Consider the following 17,257-nt stretch of genomic DNA (forward strand, 5'->3'; position numbering starts at 1 on the left):
TATTCCACCTATAAGAGGAATCTAGAATAGGCAATTTCATATCATCAGAAAGTAAATAGAGGTTGCCAGGTGCAGGGACGAAGAGATTAGGACTCAATTTTTAATGGGTACAGAGTTTGTGATAAGAAAATGTTCTGAAAATAGAAAGTGATAATAGTTACACAATAATGTGAATATGTTTAATGCCACTGAATTGTATATTTAAAATAGTTTAACAAGATAAATTTATGTTTGTTTTACCACAATAAAAAAGTAACACATGAAAATATTATAGCCTAATTAATAGAGGACTTTTAGTTATGATTGATGCTTCCTCTCCACAAAAGAATAAATACAAAAGTGGAAAAATTACAGATATTCTCACCAGAATAAATAAATATGTGAGGTGATGGAAGCGTTAATTAACTAAATGGGGAAATCCATGTATACTTTAAATATATTATAACTTTATGTGTCAATTATATCTCAATAAAGGGGAATTTTTTTTTTAAGAGTAAAATTTAGACAAAAATCAACTTCAGGGCACTGGAAATCAATCAAAAGCAGATAAAATATGAAAAGCACTTATTCCTGAAAAACTAATGCAATTTTAGATATTAATACTGGAAGGCTATAGCCTTGTTATGTGGAGAGGTTTCTATTACCATTCCCCAACTTGGTGTACAAGAATGGTACTTTTACCGTTACCTGTTGATCAGTTATAGAAACTACCACATTTGATGTCAGAGTAGTCCTCAGTTACAGATGAGGAGTGAAAACTTGTGTCTTTGCCTGCTAAGATTATCAAATAAGATCGGAAATAATGGGGAGAATCCTTCATTTTGCTACCCAGAAGTTGTACATCCAATTAGGGTGAAAGGTGGACCAGCCAGAAATTTGATGGGCTTCCCTAGAAATAAGATAGGTATACAGGGGCATTGCACAATTCTTTGGTTAGCTCTACACACATGCAAGACAATTCCAGAAGCACCAGTGAAAGGTGAAAAGATAAAGGAAACTAGAGAGTTAGGTCACACATTAAAAGTGTTCTGCAACCCATAAATAGATTAATGGGCAAAACATACATTTCTTATCAAGTCAAGATACTTGAACATAACCTCTGGCCAAATCATTAGCTGACCACTAAGTTATGCCACAACAGAGGCAACTTCTAGTAAGCCACATTACAAAAGATAATAGGAATTTAAAAAAATAACAGCATCATTCAAGGAAAAAATTATACCAATTCTAACCTCTCTTCCAAAAGATAGAAACAAAGGTAATACTGACTAACTCATTCTGTGAGCCCGGCATTACCTAAATAACAAAACCAGACATACAAGTTGTAAGAAAAGAAAGCTTTGGGTCAGTATCTTTAAGCAATATAGATGCAAAATCTTCATCAAAATTTTAGCAAATTGAATCCAGCGATGTGTAAAAAGAATTATATATGATGACTAAGTGGGATTTATTTCAGATATGTAAGGGTAGGATTAACATTCAAAAATCAACTAATGTAATTCATCACATCAACAAGTGAAAGAAGAAAAATCACATGATCATATCAATAGATAAAAGAAAGGAATTTGAGAGAATCCTGCACCCATTCATAATAAAAACTCATGAAACTAAAAATAGAAGGAAATTTGGGGCGCCTGGGTGGTTCAGTGGGTTAAAGCCTCTGCCTTCAGCTCAGGTCGTGATCCTGGGGTCCTGGGATCGAGCTCCACATCAGGCTGTCTGCTCAGCGGGGAGCCTGCTTCCCTTTCTCTCCCTCTGCCTGCCTCTCTGCCTGCTTGTGATCTCTGTCTGTCAAATAAATAAATAAAATCCTAAAAAAAAAAAAGAAAGAAATTTACTCAACTAGATAAAGAACATCTATTAAAAAGAAAAGAAAAGAAAAGAAAAGAAAAACCTACAGCTAACATCATACTTGATGGAGAGACATTACATGCTTTCCCATGAAGATCAGGAACAAGGCAAGTATATCCATTCTCACTACTCCAATTCATCATCATACTGGAGGTCCTAGCTAATACAATAAGACAATAAAGGAAATTAAATGTATAGATTGGGAAGAAAGAAATAAAACTGTTTTTCTTCTCAGATCCAAAAAGCAACCAAAAGCCTTTTGAAACTAATAACCAACTGTAGCAAGGTTGTAGAATACAACCCCAATATATAAAAGCCAGTTGCCTTCTTATACAAGCAATGGATGCTTGGAACTTGAAATTAAAAACACAAGATCTTTTGCATTGCCATCAAAAAACCACAAAATATTTAGATATAAATATAACAAAATATGTGAAAGATCTATATGAGAAAAAACCATTAAACTCTGCTAAAAAAATTAAAGATCTAACTAAATTGAAAACTAGTTTATGTACAAGGATATGAAAACTCAATATTGTCAAGATGTCATTTCTCCTAACTTGATCTATGGATTGAATGCAGTCCCATTCAAAATTCTAGACAGTTATTTTCTGGATACCAACAAAATAATTTTCAAGTTTATATGGAAAGCCATAGACTCAGAATAGTGAACACAATACTGAAGGAGAAAAAAGTTAAAGAACTGACACTGCATGATTTAAAGATTTATTGTAAAGTTACAGTATTCAAAACAGTGTGGTACTGATGAAAGAAATGATAAATTGAGGGGAACTTGGCTGGTTCAGGTGGTAGAACATGTAACTCTTGGTCTTGGGGTTGACTTTTGATTCCAGGGCAGCTGGTTCAAGTGCCACACTGGGCACAGAGCTTAAAAAAACAAACAAAAGAAAGAATAGATAAATTGATAAATGGAACAGAATAAAGAACCTGGAAATAGGGGGCGCCTGGGTGGCTCAGTGGGTTGAGGCCTCTGCCTTCAGCTCAGGTCATGATCCCGGGGTCCTGGGATCGGGCCCCGCATCAGGCTCTCTGCTTGGCAGGGAGCCTGCTTCCTCCTCTCTCTCTCTCTGCCTGCCTCTCTGCCTACTTGCCATCTCTGTCTGTCAAATAAATAAATAAATAATCCTTTAAAAAAAAATTGGAGAAAAAAAAGAACCTGGAAATAGTCCCACAAAAAATTATTTAACTGAATTTTGAAAAAGGAGCAAAGATGAAGCATCTCGATGGCTCAGTCTTTTCAGTATCTGCCTTCAGCTCAGGTGATGACCCCAGGATGCTGGGATCAAGCCCTGCACTGCGCTTTCTGCTCAGCAAGAAATCTGCTTCTCCCTCTCCCACTCCCTCTACTTGTATTCCCTCTCTTGTTGCCTCTCTCTGTGTCAAATAAATAAATAAAATCTAAAAAAAAAAAAAAGGGAAGAAAGACAAGTCAGTGGAGGATAGTCTTTCAAAGGGTGCTGGGACAACTGGACATATACATGTACAAAACTGAATCTAGACACAAAACTTTTAACTTTCACAAAAATTAACTCAAGAAGAAAAAACTCAAAATGGAACACAAACCTACATGTAAGATTCAAAACTATAAAATTCCAAGAAGATAACATGGGAGAAAATCTACAAAACCTTGGGTTTTCAGTAAATTTTTTAGGTATAATAACAAAAACATAATCCATGAAACAAAAAATTGGTAAATCAGACCTTATTAAAATCTATGTTTGCTCTGAAAAATACACTGTGTTAAGAGTATGAGAAGACAAGGGGTATCTGTGTGGCTCAGTGTGGGTTAAGTGTCTGCCTTTGGCTCAGGTCATGATCCCAGGGTCCTGGTATCTAGCCTTATATTGGGCTCCCTGCTCAGCAGGGAAACTGCTTCTCTTCTCTCTCTTCCGGCTGCTCCCACTTGTGCTCTCTTTCTCTCTGTCAAATAAATAAAATCTTAAAAAAAAAAAAAAGGTATGAAAAGATGAGCCAGAGACTAGAAAAGATATTTAAGAAACATGTATCTGATAAAGTACTGGTATTCAAAGTGTATAAGGAACTTTAAAAAAAAACAATAAGAAAAAACACAATTCATAAATGGGCAAAATATCTGAACCAACACCTTATCAAAGAAGGTTTACAGATGGCAAATAAGAATATAAAAAGGTGCTCAATATCATATTATTTAGGGATTGTAAATTAAAACAATAAGATACTACTGCACACCTAATATAATGGTCAAAATCCAAAACACTACACCAAATACTGACAAATAAGTGGAGCGAGAGTAGCTCTCATTCATTGCTGTTGGGAATACAAATGGTAGAGCCACTTTGGAACTAAGTTTGGCAGTTTCTTAAACAAAACTAAACATACTTTTACTGTATGATTCAGCAGTCACACTCCTTGATATTTACCCAAATTAGTTGAAAATTTATGCCTACACAAAAACCTGCTTTCAGATCAACCAAGATGTCTGTTGTTCAGTAGGTGAATGGATCAACAAACTGCAATATATTCATACAATGGGATATTATTCAACATTAAATGGAAATGAGCTGTCAAAGTAGTAAAAGACATGGAAGACACTTAAACACATATTGTTAAGTGAAAACAATCTGAAAAGACTACTTACTGTATAAGAACAAAATATGTGACACTCCAAAAAAGGCAAAACTATGAAGACATTAAAAAAAAAAATCAATGGCTGCCAGGGTTTGGAGGCAGGAAGGCAGGAAGGCAGGGATGAATGAAAAGGTGGAGCATAAGGGATTTTTAGGGCAGTGAAAATATTTTGTATAATACTCTAATGGTGGATACATGTCATACATTTGCCAACCATTTTCAGATGTGACTAAGCTACAACATTTTATGTGTCCACCAGAATTTCAGAGTTTTAATTGCTGCAAATTCTAACCAATATTTAATTTTGATGCCTTTTAAAACCTGAACAATATGAATGAGCATAAGAGCGGTCTCATTTTGATTTAAATTTACATTTCTCTGTTGACTAATGATTTGAGCATATTTTTTTGTGATTATTTACCAATTCACGTATTATGATGATGTGACTGTACAAAATCTTTGCCCATTTTTATTTATTTATTTATTTTTAAAGATTTTATTTATTTGCCAGAGATCACAAGTAGGCAGAGAGACAGGCAGAGGGAGAGGAAGGGAAGCAGGCTCCCCGCTGAGCAGAGAGCCCGACGAGGGGCTCGATCCCAGGACCCTGGGATCACAACCTGAGCCGAAGGCAGAAGTCTTAACCCACTGAGCCACCCAGGTGCTCCCCCTTTGCCCATTTTTAAACGAGATAATTTTTTTTATTAATAGGTTATAAGTGCTCTTTTTATATCCTGTAAGCAAGTCCTCTAATACACGTTTGTAGATATTTCCCTTCATACACACACTGCCTTTTCATTTTCTTGAAAGTGTTTTCAAAGAGCAAAATTTAAAATTTTGATTTTAAAAAGGAACTTATTATATTTTCTATTATAGGTCATGTTTTTTGAGTCCTCATTAAAAATCATTTTCCCACCCGAAGGTAGCAAAATTGTTTCTCCCAAAATTTAGAGTGCTAAGTTCACATTTAAGTCTATGGTACATTTTCAGTTAATTTATCCTCATGATATGGAGTGGATAGCCATACGGATGGCGAGTTAGCCACATCATTTATTAAAAATATTCTCCATTCCCTCACTGAACTTGGTACTCTTAATGAAAATTAGATAATTATGTATGTTTGGGTTTAAGATTCATTTCAGTTCTACTCATCCTCAGGCTGAGCATTTTATCAATAGCAGGTGGTCTTTTAGTTTTTTAAAGATTTTATTTATTTTAGAGAGAAAGATACAGAGAGTGCAAGTGGGGCAGAGGCAGAGGGAGAGGGTGACACTGGGAATGGAGCTTGACATAGAGCTTTATTTCACAACCCTGAGATCATGACTTAAGCCAAAATCAAGTTGGGACTCAGAAGCCCCAGAAGTGGTCTTGCTTACAGAAACTTTATCCAAAGTTCTGAAATCATTAGGGTTAAGTCATCCTGATCTGTTTACTGTTTAAAAATTGCTTTGCTGGGGTGCTGGGGTGGCTCAGTCATTAACAGTCTGTCTTCAGCTTAGGTCATGTTCCCAGTTTCTTGGGGTCGAGCCCCACATCGGGCTCCCTGCTCAGCAGGAAGCCTGCTTCTTCCTCTCCTACTCCCCCTGCTTGTGTTCCCTCTCTCTCTGTTAAATAAATAAATAAAATCTTTTTTAAAAAATTGCTTTGCCTACTCATGTTTTCTTCTCTTGCATTTCCATATAAATTTTAGAATCAGCTTCTCATGTTCTACCAAAATAGTTGGGAATTTTAATTGAAATTGTTTTGATATACTGATAAATTTGGTTAGAAGTGTCATGTGAATAATCTTAAATGTTCCAATCCATGAAGACTGTATAGCTCTCTATTAATCTTTAAATTCTCTCAACAATGTTTTGTAGTTTTTAGGGTAGAAGTTGTAAATGCCTTTTGTTCTATTTATTCCTAAGAATTATTTTTTGGTGTAACTGTAAATGGAATTTATTTATTTATTTATTTATTTATTTCCCTTAAGTAATCTCTCTGCCCAATGTGGGGTTTGAAATCACAACTCTGAGGTCAAGAATTGCAGGCTCTATAAGCAGAGCCAGCCAGGCACCCCCTGTAAATGGAATTTTAAAAAATTCTAATTATTTGCTATTAGTATATTAAAATAAAACCAATTTTTTATCTTAACTCTATTTTGTAACATTCATTTTTCTTTTTGTTCTTTTAGATGTTTTTCTTTTTTTAAAATTTAGTTGAGTTAGCTCACATACAGCACATCATTAGCTTTTGATGTAATGTTCAATGATTCATTACATGTAACATTATTAAATTCACCTGTTTGTTCTAGTTGCTATGCAGATTCCTTAGTTTTCTAGGAAACAATGTTATCATCTGAAAAAATGTACAGTTTTACATCTTTCTTTATGAAATTTATACACTTGGGAGCTGCCCAAAGATATAATCATGCTGTCAGACTTCAGAGTGATCTGGAAATTCTTCACCTCATGTTTATCCCAGGAATCCTTTGCCTTATGTTTTTGTATATAGTGTTATTATGTTAGAGTCAACATTACTATTTCATTTCCCATTAAAAAAAATTTTCTTTTAACTTCTGTATATTAGAAGGTTTTTAGCGGCAGGACGCCTGGGTGGCTAAGTCAGTTAAGCATCTGCTTTCAGCTCAGGTCATGATCCCCAGAGTCCTGGGATCAAGTCCCAGATCCAGCTCCCTGCTCAGTGGGGAGTCTGCCTCTCCCTTTCCCTTTGCCCCTCCCCAGGTCATGCTCTCTCTCAATCTCTCCCAAATAAATAAAATCTTTAAAATTTTTTTTAAAAAATCAAGACTTATGATTTTGAAGATAATGATCTTGAACTTCCAAAAACACTGAAGATAAAATAGTACAACAACCATGAATATATTTTAGAATTATGACCTAGCTAACTTATACTACCCTATTAGTTAAACACACAAATTATAACCTTCTAATCCAAAGGAGCTCATTCTAATTCCAAAGGAGCTCATTCTACATAAATAATCTTCAACATCTGTCACTCATTTTCTACTTTTCTTTTACCATAAATCTTTCAGTTGGAAAGATAATCACAGAAAGAATTATACAGTTTTCATTAAAATAAAAAAGAGGTAGATATTACACAACACTACATCTAGTACAGCATGTTGTGTCCTTAGAATCTTGGAGGAAATACACAAGTGCCAAACAGAGTGACGGTTTTTCCAGGAATAAGCAGCATTTATTTTTGAGGAGGAAGGGGAGTGTTATAGCTTCCTAAGTTTTCCCACTGCTTGAGATTCTGGGGTATTTGCCAGCTAACTTGGTATAAGTATATACCATACACCTAGCATATTTCTGAGAGTTTACTGGGAGGCAGGCGAATTTCAGGTCCCATCTCAAGCTCCTCAATTTTTTTAAAGCTTCCCTGAAAATTTGTCCAGAACAGGCCCCAGATTCCTTGAAAGATCTCTCAATATATCTGCAACCACACTTGTATTTGGGAGGTTCTTATATTAAGCATTGTCTAAGAACCACAGGCACAAATTCATTACTCCACAGTCAACTCCTTGATTCTTGGTGAGTTATCAGTTAGCTGGTAATTGTAAGATATATATTTTTCTATATTTTGTAACTGGAGAGCATAGATCCCCATACAAATACATGTATGATTTACTGAACACAGTTTGTTCCTTCTGAACACTATCATGGACTTTTTACAGATTCAACTGGCTCATGAGTTTATTTTCCATGTTTGAATTATCAAATTTGGCATCTTTGTCAGTACTTCCAGACATTTTAGAAAGTATTTTTTCTCACAATAGTATTTCAGACTTGGATTATTTTTTTCAGATTCCATACATGAAAGCAGAATTCCCTAAAGAATTCTGGCTCCTTTTAGTGTACAGTACTATTTGTAGAAGGCCAAATATTAATTCTACAAATATTATTCTACAAAACATAATTCTACAAATATTATTCTACAAAATATTAGAACTCAGTGGGCCTTAGAACACACACTAAAACACAGATAATGTTTCTTAAATACAATTACCCATTAAAATAACCAAGGTTTCTTGGAGAAATGGCTCATTCTAAGGCTAGGGTGAAAAATGTATGAAACAGATGTAGAATATCTTAAACAGAAAGAAAATAAGTACTCAAAAAATGAGATGCCGAAGAACAAATTTAACAAAAGAAGAGGAAGATGTGTACACCTGAGTCTACAAAATATTGTTTTAAGAGATTTACAAATAAATGGAAAGACATCCCATTTTCTTGGAATGAAATACTTGACATTTTTATAGTAGCAATATTCCCCAAATTGATGAACAGATTCAATCTCCAACCAAATCCATGCTTTCTCTTCACCCCCCCTGCAGAGGTCAACAAGCTGATCCTAGTTTTCTATGGAAAACAAGGAACCAAGGAAAACCAAAGCAATCTTGTAAAGAAAGAGTAAGGTTAGAGAACCTACACTTCTCATTTTTGAAGCTTACTACAAAGCAACAGTAATCAAGACACTGTGGCACTGGCCTAATAACAAACATATATAACAATGGAAAAGAATTCAAATTAAATTAAAAAGAAACCTTTACAACGATGTTAAATGGATTTTCAACAAGTCAAAAGAATTCAGTAGGGGAAGGAAGAGTATTTTTAAGAAATGGTACTAAGAAAACTGGATATCCAAAAGCAAAAATTAACTCAGAGTGGATCACAGACCTAAATATAATAGGCAAAAGTATAAAACTCCTAGAAGAAAACAAGGTCATAAACATTTATGACCTTACGTTCTGCAACAGGATCTTAGATACAACACTGAAAAAGCACAAGAACAAAATAAAAGGTAAACAAATTGACTTTTTAAAAGTTTTGTTTATTTATTTAGAGAGAAAGCATACAAGCTGGGGGGAGGGGGAATCTCAAGCGACTCCCTGCTGAGCATGGAGCCTTAAATGGGGCTTGATATGGGGCTCGACCTCATGACCCTGAGTCATGACCTGAACCAAAACCAAGAGTCAGATGCTTAACTGATTGCACCACCCAGGCCCTCCTAGACTATTTTAAAATCAAACTTTTGTGTTTCAAAGAATACAAATAAGAAAGTGAAAAAATAACTCACAGAATGCAATAAAACATTTGCAAGTCACATAACAAGCAAAGGACTTTTATCTAGAAAATACAAAAAGCTTACCAGTCATGCTCCCACAGAAAAATGAGCAAAAGATCTAAACAAACATTTCTCCAAAGACATACAAATGTCAATAAGCACATGAAAAAATGGTCAATATCCTAGGGTATTAGAGAAATGCAAATCAAAACTAGTAAGATATCACTTCACACCTACCAGGCTGTCCCTTTGCCTCTCTTTATAGTTAATATAAAAACAGCAGACAATAACAAATGTCAGTGAAGATACTAAGATTAGCAATAATCGCGCCTCGGATAAACCTCATTGGCTACGATACTGCCACTGCGCAAAGCTAGTGAAGATACTAAGAAACTGAAACACTCATACATTGCTTGCTGGTGGGACGATGAAATAATGTAGCTGCTTCAGAGAACAGTTTGACAGTTCCTCAAAATGCTAAAGGCAGCATTTCCATGTGACACAGAATTACAAATACTCAGGAGAATTACAAACATATGCTCATACAAAATCTTTTCCACAGAAATATTATTCACAATAGCTCAGAAGTGGAAAAACCTAAAATGTTCATCAACTGATACACTGATCCTCAAAATATGGTATATCCATATAATAGCATACTAGTGGTAATAAAAAGAATGTCATATCAATACACGCTTTGACATCTGAACACTGAAAACATTGTTAAGTGAATGAAACCAGTAAAAAAAAAAAAAAAAGAAATAAAAAAAGAAAACCCTCACATAGTTATGATTCCATTGTCTAGAACATGAAAATCCACAGAAACAGAAGTAAATTAGAAGTTGCCGAGGGCTTGGGCAGGATGGGGAGATGAGCAGGAATGACTGATAATGCCATTCAGGGGGTTAAAAATGTTTTCAAATTAGGGGCACCTGTGTGGCTCAAATGATTAAGCATCTGCCTTAGGCTCAGGTCATGGTCATCAGGTCCTGGGATCAAGCCCCACGTCGGGCTCCCAGCTCAGCAGGGAGTGTGCTTCTCCCTCTCCCTTTTCCTTCCCCCTACTTGTGCTCGTTCCCTCTCTCTTTATTAAATGAATAAATAAAATCTTTTTTTTAAAGTCTCAAATTAGCTAGTAGTAATGGCTGTACAAGTCTATATAGTAAAAATCACTAAACCTTACATGTTAAGAGGGTCAATTTTATGGTATGTGAAATATATATTTTTAAATTTTCTATTATTTAAAGATTTTATTTATTTGTGTGTGAGAGAGAGACAGTGAGCGCAAGCAGGGGTAGCAGCATGCAGAGGGAGAAGCAAGGTCCTGGTTGAGCAAGGAGTCCAAAGTGGGACTTGATCCCAGGACCCTGGGATCATGACCTGAGCCAAAGGCAAAGGCTTAACTGGATCATGACCTGAGCCAAAGGCAAAGGCTTAACTGACTGAGCCACCCAGGTATCCCTGTGAAATATATCTTAATAAAGATATGAAAAAAATGTATAACCTGAATTTAGCAAGGAAACAAGATAAATCTAATTTTAAATAAATTCTATAAAACAACTCAATTAAACACTTCAAAATTGTCCCTTCCATAAACATCAAAGAAAGACTAGGGAAGTATTCCACATTTTAAAAGACTAAGACATGACAATTAATGTAATGTGTGACTACACATGAGCAGATAATTGTTATAAAGAACGGGGACGGGGCGCCTGGGTGGCTCAGTGGGTTAAAGCCTCTGCCTTCGGCTCAGGTCATGATCCCAGGGTCCTGGGATCGAGCCCGGCACTCTGCTCCACGGGGAGCCTGCTTCCTCCTCTCTCTCTGCCTGCCTCTCTGCCTAGTTGTGATTTCTCTCTGTCAAATAAATAAAATATTAAAAAAAAAAAAAAGAACGGGGACAAAAGCGACAGGGACTGCATGTTACTAAATACTAATATTGTGTCAATGGTGAACTCCTTGACTTTCATAATTATACTGTAACAATGTAAGAAAATATCCTTGTTTGTATGACATGAACATTGAAGTAAAGGAAAGGGGTCATAGTCCAGCAAAATCCATAATAACAGTAATAATGTATGTGTACAAAAAAAGAGATAAAGCAAGTGCAGAAGCTGCTAGTACTTATGAATTGAGGTGAAAGGTATAGAAAACTCCACAAATTTGAAAGTTGAACTTTTTATTTTTCAACTATTTACTATTTGCTATTGAAAATTAAGTCTTCTTTTACATTTTATCTTCTAACTACTATTTACTATTTGTGTCTATGTGAAGGTGTTAAAAAATTTTTTTTAATTTTAAAAAATTTAATAACATTTAATGTATTATTTGTTTCAGGGGTGCAGGTCTGTGATTCATCCCCTCCCCAATGTCCATTGCTCAATTACCCCATCTCTCCACCCCTCTCCCCTCCAACAACCCTCAGTTTCTATCCTTTGATTAAGAGTCTCTTATGGTTTGTTGCCCTCTCTGGTTTCATCTTGTTTCACTTTTTCCTCTCTTTCCCTATGATCCTCTGCCTTGTTTCTTAAATTCCACATATCAGTGAGATTATATGATAATTGTCTTTCTCTGATTAACTCATTTAGCTTAGCATAGTATCCTCTAGTTCCATTCACATCATTGTAAGTGGCAAGATTTCATTTTCTAATGGCTGCGTAATATTCCATTATATATATACACTACATCTTTATCCATTCATCTGTTGATGGACATCTGAGCTCTTTCCATAGTTTGGCCATTTCTTTCAGACTGTCAAATTTGTTGGCATATACTTGCTCATATATTCTTATAATTGTTTTGTATTTCTTCGGTGTTGGTTGTGATCTTTCTTCTTTCGTTCATGATTTCATTTATTTAGGTCCTTTCTCTTTTCTTCGTAGTAAGTCTGGTCAGGGGTTTATCAATCTTATTAATTCTTTCAAAGAACCAGCTCCTAGCTTTGTCAATCTGTTCTACTGTTCTTTTAGTTTCTATTTCACTGATTTCTGCTCAATCTTTATTATTTCTCTTCTCCTGCTGGGTTTAGGCTTTATTTGCTGTTTTTTCTCCAGCTCCTTTAGGTGTAAGGTTAGGTTGTTTATTTGAGACTTTTCTTGTTTCTTGTGAAGGGCTTGTAGTGCTATATTCTTGCTTCTTAGGACCACCTCTGCTGCATCCCAGAGGTTTTGAATAGTTGTTTTCATTTTCATTTGTTTCCATGAGTTTTTTTTTTTTAATTCTTCTTTAATTTCCTGGTTGACCCATTCATTCTTCAGTAGGATGCTCTATAGTCTCCCTGAATTTGAGTTCTTTCCAACTTTGCTCTTGTGTTTAAATTCAAGTTTCAAAGCATTGTGGTCTGAAAATATGCAGGGAACAATCACAGTCTTTTGGTACTGGTTGAGATCTGATTTGAGACTCAGGATGTGATCTATTCTGGAGCATGTTCCCTGCGCACTTGAGAAAAATTGTGTATTCTGTTGCTTCAGGATGGGATACTCAGAATATAACTGTGATGTCCATGTGGTCCAGTCTGTCATGAGGGTGTTAATTTTTTTTAAGTTGAAATTATAAACTGCTATTTAAATTCTCTTACTGTTTTACTAGGTTTTCCATTACTTTTTCTGGGTATTTTTAGATACAGAATCATACCATCTGTAAACAGGAGTGGTTTGCCTCTTCCTTTCCAATTACAATGAGTGCAAAGTCTGTCTTGTCTAAAACTTTCATAGCAATATTAAGCACCCATATCTTTTCCTGACTTAGTGGCAATGGTTCTATTGTTTTGTTGTTGTGGTGGTGTATTTTTGCTTTTAAGTAAGCTCTCTGCCCAAACTGGACTCTGAAGTCATGACCCCAAGATTAGAAATCTTATGCTCTAGTAACTGAGCCAGTCAGGTGCCTCATACTGTTAATTTGTTAATAAAGATATTTAATACAAGGAATTAGCTGAATACAAACTATAGGAAGGGCTGGAGGAACAGATTCTAAAAAGGCTCTTTACCAATGACTCCCAGGGGTGCCTGGGTGGTGCAGTTTGTTGGGAGTCTGCCTCTCTGTTTCAGCTCAGGTTATAATCTCAGGTCATAGGATCAAGTCCCAGGTGGGGCTCCATGCTCAGAGCAGAGTCTGCTTGATATTCTCTCTGCCTCTCCCTCTGCCCCTCCTGCTCATGCTCCCTCTCTCTCTCTAAAATAAATAAGTCTTAAAAAATAAGTAAGTAATAAAAATAAAAATGACTTCCAGAACAAAATCACTGAAAATTTTCCTGAACATGCTGCCCAGTAGTGACAGCCAAGAGAACGAGAAAAGCAGCCTTCACTTAACTTCTTCCTTCCAAATTTTGAAGGAATGCATATTATTGAAGGGGCTTAATCTGTGTCCAGAAGCCTAGCAGCCAAGGGATTCTGGAAATACAATTTTTATCTTTCCCATCTGTTCAGTACAGGAAGGCACAATATAATGTAATTTAATGGAAACTGAATGAGCCAACAACTCAACAATTCCTCTGATCCTTCACTCAGGGATAGGAAAACTTTGTATGCATTAGTGAACTATTCTCCATTTATACTCAGGACATGAGGGAATAAGTGAAAAGTAAAGAATATCATAGCAACATAAGTAAAACATTATAAAGAAAAACCCTTCCAATTATAGAATTATGAAATCCAAGAAAGGTCATCTCAAGAGATATAAAAAAATAGATCAAGTAATTTTTCTGGGATAATTAAGGGTACAGTTTTACCTAAAAGAGTATACAGAAAAATGGTTTCTCAGGTTTCCTCAACTGATTTAATCATTATCCAGTATATTTTTATATTTACCAGCATATCAGCTTATTACAGAAAATAACAAAATTTTAGCTTTTTAATTTTTTTTATTTTAGCTTTTTCAAGTGAAAGAATGCACTTATCTCTATCACCAATGTTGTTCAATATACCCAGTTATAATATGAATCAAACTAGTATACTTAGTATAGACATTTTTACAAGGATTCCACTCATTTGTAGATTTATCATGTATCTTTCCAGTCAGCAACACCAAAATGTGAAGCATTTTATTAAATTAGGAATCATCTAAATTCCTTCAGAAAATTCTAGGTGTGGACAGTTAATATTTGACCAGTCATTAAAATTCTCTATTTACTCTTGTTCAGAAAACTCCATTTGCACTGTTTGGCTTACAGTGCAAGCACGCCCATCCTTTAAAAATAATTTTACCTGAGGGGTGCCTGGGTGGCTCAGTGGGTTAAGCCTCTGCCCTCGGCTTGGGTCGTGATCTGGGTGTCCTGGGATCAAGCCCCACATCGGGCTCTCAGCTCTGCAGGGAGCCTGCTTCCCCCACCCCCTCTGCCTGCCTCTCAGCCTACTTGTGATGTCTCTCTCTCTGTCAAATAAATTTTAAAAAATGTTTAAAAAAATTTTTATCTGAGAGGCAGTTTCTTAAAAGATAAGTAAAAATATTTTTATGCTATTTATTTGTTCTTCATTTTGAAAATTTTCAACTAATGTATCTTTTTTTTTTTAAAGATTTTATTTATTTGACAGACAGAGATCACAAGTAGGCAGAGAGGCAGGCAGAGAGAGAGGAGTAAGCAGGCTCCCCGCTAAGCAGAGAGCCTGATGTGGGGTTAGATCCCAGAACCCTGGGATCACGACCTGAGCTGAAGACAGAGGCTTAACCCACTAAGCCACCCAGGTGCCCCTCAACTAATGTGCCTTGTGTATGATTTGAAACAATTAAATGGAAGAACCTTTAAAATGAAATGTATTTTAGAGTCATTTTTCATTCCAATTCATATACCTCTATTTATTTTGTTATACTGTTTTATTACATGTCATCTCAGTGTGACTAAAATGAGGGCCTTAAATATGTATGTATGTATGTATGTATTATTTCCTGATTTTTGTCCCAATATGAAGCATGTCATAAAAATTTAAAATAGAGTTGTGAGTTCTCTTCTTCCTGAAAATACTAAGGAAATCCTAAGAACAAATAAGATGCTTAGTAAACTTACTGATATAGGTAACTTGTTTCTTTGTTATGATTCAGAGCTATTTGTGTATTTGTATTAGTGTACATAGTACTTTATTTCTTCCAAATAATATTGGTAGACCTCACCATATTAAATATTTTCTAGCCAAGTGGAAAAATTAAAAATATAAAATTATATTAAAATCAAGTTTTTCAAGATAAACTCATAGAGACAGAAAGTAGATTAGAGGTTACCAGTAGCTGGGGAAAATGGGGAGTTATTGCTTAATGGTTAGAGTTTCTGTTTTTGGTGATGAAAACAGTTTTGCAAACAGCAGATGGTTGCACAACAGTATGAATGTAATTAATGCCACTGAATTGTACCTTTGAGAATAGGGGAAAATGGTAAGATTTATGTTATATATATATTAAGCACAGTCTTAAAGTGATTATTCATTTAAAATAATAGTTATTCCCTTAAAAATTGCTGCATTTACTTAACTAAGATATAAATATTAAATAAATCATAGTCCCAGACCTCCATTTCTGAGCTGATTTTACCTGAGAATTTCACAGATATATAATAATCTATAATTTATCCCCATTATGCTAGAAACTGACATACTTTCCTTGTTGAATAAATCATTTAAGTTATAATACATATGCTAACCCTTTTAATTTTAGTTGAGTCAAAATACTGATGATGAGTACTAAGCAACCAAAAATCTAAGATGGACTCCTGAAAGAAAAACAGGTGTCAGTCCTTATTGAACAGAAATCCTGTACCATGGTTAAAGGGAATCGTCAACAGTGATACAATGTATACATACCAAAGCCCACATAATTACCAGTAATTATGTGTTCACTTGCTTGAAAAGTAATAAAAACATGCAGTATGAGAGAAAAAAATTCTCAAGAAATAAAAAGACAGTTTTAATTCCTGAAAATACAGCTTTCCTCATTTTAGAGGTAAAAAAAAGACCTTCTCATTCCCTAATTTATTTTTTTCTAAGCACTCTTAAAAAAAAATGATTGCAACAAAGCACGATGGTATTTTATTATAGAGCAATTTTCTAGAGATATTCTTAATGTTCTTAATGTAGCTATGTTTTTGCTAATTATATGTAGAAGACTAAAAGACATGGATGGGATTGGAGAAGATTAAGCTGAGTGAAATAAGTCACACAGAGAAACTCAATTTTCCTACGGTTCCACTTACTTGTGGAACATAAGGAATAACATGGAAGACACTAGGAGAAGGAAAGGAAAAGAGAAGGAGACAAACCATGAGAGACTGGACTCTGAGAAACAAACTGAGGGTTTTTAGAGGGGAGGTAGGTGGGGGGATGGGTGAGCCTCTTGGTGGGTATTAAGGAAGGGACTATTTAATGGAGCACTGGGTGTGGTACATAAACAATGAATCTTGGAAAACCGAAAAAATAAAATAACATAAAATTTAAAAAAAGTAATGACATGAAATTAACATAAATTTAAACATATCTTTAAAAGAGGTAAATGATCATTCTTTTTTATAGTATCAAAAAAAGTATTAAAAGACAGGAAATTATAATATACCTTATTACATTTTTTTATTTCATATCTATCATTAAACATGTATTAGAACAAAGTAAACCCGTAAAGCAACAAATATCACATATTGCAACAATGAGATGTCATCCAAAGAAACTGTGGTTTTAGAATATGCTATTTGAGCACAAATGATTTTATTCTTATTTCAGGGGCTTCACTTTTC

The 17,257-nt window shown here is 35.0% G+C and overlaps 1 protein-coding gene and 1 non-coding gene across 3 annotated transcripts in view; both read right to left on the reverse strand.

Annotated features, from left to right (window-relative positions):
* The window catches only part of BAZ2B (bromodomain adjacent to zinc finger domain 2B), a 421,364-nt gene that overhangs the window by 348,739 nt on the left and 55,368 nt on the right, over window positions 1–17,257 (reverse strand). The window lies entirely within an intron of this gene.
* On the reverse strand, window positions 9,781–9,924 carry LOC123951209. Its single transcript, XR_006820367.1, has one exon. It is a non-coding gene; the product is annotated as a U4 spliceosomal RNA (small nuclear RNA).

Source organism: Meles meles, chromosome 9 (genome assembly GCF_922984935.1).
Source record: "Meles meles chromosome 9, mMelMel3.1 paternal haplotype, whole genome shotgun sequence".
Taxonomy (NCBI): Eukaryota; Metazoa; Chordata; class Mammalia; order Carnivora; family Mustelidae; genus Meles; species Meles meles.